This window comes from Neophocaena asiaeorientalis, unplaced genomic scaffold, assembly GCF_003031525.2.
Source record: "Neophocaena asiaeorientalis asiaeorientalis breed wild unplaced genomic scaffold, Neophocaena_asiaeorientalis_V1.1 scaffold398, whole genome shotgun sequence".
NCBI classification, from domain to species: Eukaryota; Metazoa; Chordata; class Mammalia; order Artiodactyla; family Phocoenidae; genus Neophocaena; species Neophocaena asiaeorientalis.
In genome coordinates this window covers 1912171-1915462 of record NW_020173416.1, presented here as the reverse complement: position 1 = coordinate 1915462, position 3292 = coordinate 1912171, and positions in this window count along the sequence as shown.

The window sequence follows — 3292 nt, the reverse complement described above, 5'->3', positions numbered from 1 at the left end:
CTCATCTCCTGTCAGTTCCTCACTCTCTTACACAACTCTAGCCACATTCATCTGCTTCCTGTTCTTTGGTCACATTGAATTCGTTACTCACCATGAGCCTTAAACCAGCTGTTCCTCTGCCTGCAGCACTTTGCACCCTCATCGTTGCATGGCTGATTCCTTTTTATTATTGGGGTCTTGGAAGAAAAACAAAGTCCTTAGAGTCCTTGGTGTGACCACCCACGACCACTTAGTCTAAGGAGCACCTTGGTTGCTCTCAGTCCCCTCACCTCATAGCACTTATCACCTGAGCTATTTTGGTTATGCATTTCTTTAATGTCTTCCTTCTCCCACAAGAATGTAAGCTTAAGACAAGCAAGAATCTTGTCTTGGTTACTGGCTGTATCCTCGAAGACTAAGATAGTGCCTGACACACAGTGGGTACTAAATATATATGGACTAAGTAAATTAATGGATCTTGTATGCAGAAAGAATTTAATGAAATTTAAAAAAATCCTCTGAACTATCGCATTATTTAATTTTTAAAAACATCTTCTGGGTAAGCAGTCCTATTATGTACATTTTGAGGATGAAGCTCAGAGAAGCCTTGAGATGTTCCCAAGTTCAAAAATCTTGATGTGAGAGAGGTGGTCATAGTTTTCCTCCATTCAGTATTAATTTAAAACAGCACTTAGCTTAAAGGACAACACATAGTGTGCACTTAAAACATGTAGAAATTACTGAATGGAGTAATTACATCCTAGTGGAAAAGTTGGGCCATGCCGTCTTATTATCCTAATTTACAGCACAGTGTAACTAGTAGATAGTCATGTATGTTTGATGGAAGATTGAATAAATAAATTAACGAATAAGTTACTTAGTTTTCTTCCATCTTTAATATTCAGTCTTTCTACATCATGCATAAAATGGTTAGTTATTAGTTATAACTGGTTATCTAGTTGAATTAGTATTGGAGAAAATTTTAAAGAGACTGTCATTATAATTTTTGAGACACGGAAGTATCAGGATTACAGATTTGGTATTCACATATCTAGAACTTCAACAACCATGCCTGGGTATGAATTAAAATTAGACTAATTGGAGGGGGGTCTGGGAACATGGCTATAGCAAAGACATAGTTTTTTTGTTTTTATTTTGTATTTTTTTAATCTCTCTGAATACCCACATGAAAACCAATAGAAAAATTAGATAACAAAACCAAAACCCATGGACAAAATTTACCACAAAGCTAAGTCACAGATATCCCCATGAATCCCAGAATCCAAGCCTGTGAGGACAACCCACCCCCAGCTATGGACCAGAGTAGCATCAGCATCTGTGTTGACATCAATAGGCAGAAGCAGAGGCAACAGCAGAGAGAAGGAACAAAGCTTCTGAAGGACCTGAGACTAGAGCCTCAATCTAGCCAATAGGCATTTGCTTTAAAATGCTGTGAACCACTTTGAGAAAAGCAGCTAAGGCTGACATAGTACTGCCCACTACAGTAGCAAAATCCATAGCAGTGCCTGAAGGCACTGTTGCATATTGGCTGCCGTGAACATTTAAAACTAAGCCACCAGGGCACCCTTCCAGGACAGAGCCCCACACTGCTGAGACGATTCAGTGTTGAGCAGGTTAGAAATAAGTGGGGGGAAGTATAAGAATTCTAGATAAAGTACTAAGGAACAAAACAAAGAGGTGTCATAAAGAAGGCTGCCATGTCTTTGAACACTCCATGAAAATAAGAGAGGACGGAGCTCGGAGCACTATCCTGAATGCCACCTCTTTCTAATAGCTGAAGGAAAGCATTAAGTATTTATTCTAACTAATCTACATGAACTGTAACACTAGGTATACAGGAAGCATATGAGACATTTTTTCTTTATAAAAATACCCAAACGAATAAATGAAAAAGAAACGAAAGGAATAGAAGATCAGCACTTTGTAATCCCCAATGAATTAATGGATATAAGTGTTGAGCAGCAACATTTGCTGATATCATAATAAGAGTGAAACCCAGGCATTCTGTGCCTCCTGGTGAGAGAGCATCACGCCACCTCTAGTCTTACCGAAAGGACTGAACATGAGACAAATCAAGCTTCTGAATACAAGTACTAATTTGCAAGAAACGCAGAGGACAGAATATGTTGAACTGCACCATGAGTATACAGTCAGCAACATCTAGATTGTCGGAGACTCTACAAGCCAAATGACCTGTTTTTTCTTTTTCACCAGATATAAGAAAATGAAAAGGATAGAGGGTGAAAACTGTAGGTTAAAATAGACTTAAAAGACATAACATTGTATTAAACTAGAAGATTAAGCTATAGGATGTACACTTGGATAATAGAACTATAAGGAAAGGATTATGAAAATCAAAGTAGTGGTAACATTTGGGGAGAAGGGTTGGGTTATTACTGGGATGAGATGCCAGCTTTCTGGGTTAGCCGGTGAAGTTTCTTTTCTTTTGTGACCTGGGTTGTGGTTAGTGGGTGTTGATACCTTATAATAACTCATTAAGTGATACATTTTATGATTTTTGTGCGTGTATTATTTTATGTTACAGTAAAAAAGGTTTTAATAATAGACTAATCAATGTTTTAGATTCTTCTAAGGAATGGTAAGCTATTGGGGGACTATAGAAAGATTTCCAGGGACGTGATACGGCAATTGGATTCAATTAGTATTGTAAATATTAGGGAGAACCTTGGGGACCTGAGTGAATAAATGGCCACAGAAGAGCTCAAATCACTGCTGTGTTTTCATTCACTGTCTCCTCGGGATCAGAGTGGAGAGGAGTGAGGATCGTGCTGATATTGTGTGATAAACATTATGAGAGGGGTAAGTAAAGCTCTGCCTGAAAAGGACGCTGGGGGCTAATCACTGTGCTTCTCCAAGCGGAAGTCAGCAGGTATTCAAAGCGCAGGCGCCTGAAGAGGCTGAAGGAGGTGCTGAGTCACTGGGAAATGCAGCTAATTAGGGTGCCAGGTTCTCCACCAGGTCCTGTAGAAATGCAAAAGCCAGAGCTGCTGTGACTGTAATTGTTTCTGTAAGGTTCCAAGAGTCCGCTTCCCTTTCCTAAGGCATAAACAAATCACAGAGAAGATGGTTCTCTCTGAGAGTATAATTGCCTAATACTTCAGTGCTGGGGAGAGGAAAAGGTAAGACAATGAGTAAATTGACCTTCTCTGAAGAATCTATCTCTAACAAGTTGATTAGGACAATCCTCTACATAATCCCTGGCCCAGACTCAGAAGTAGCTTTGATCAGTTCCATGATATGGTGCCACCATTCACCAACTTGCCCCAAATCC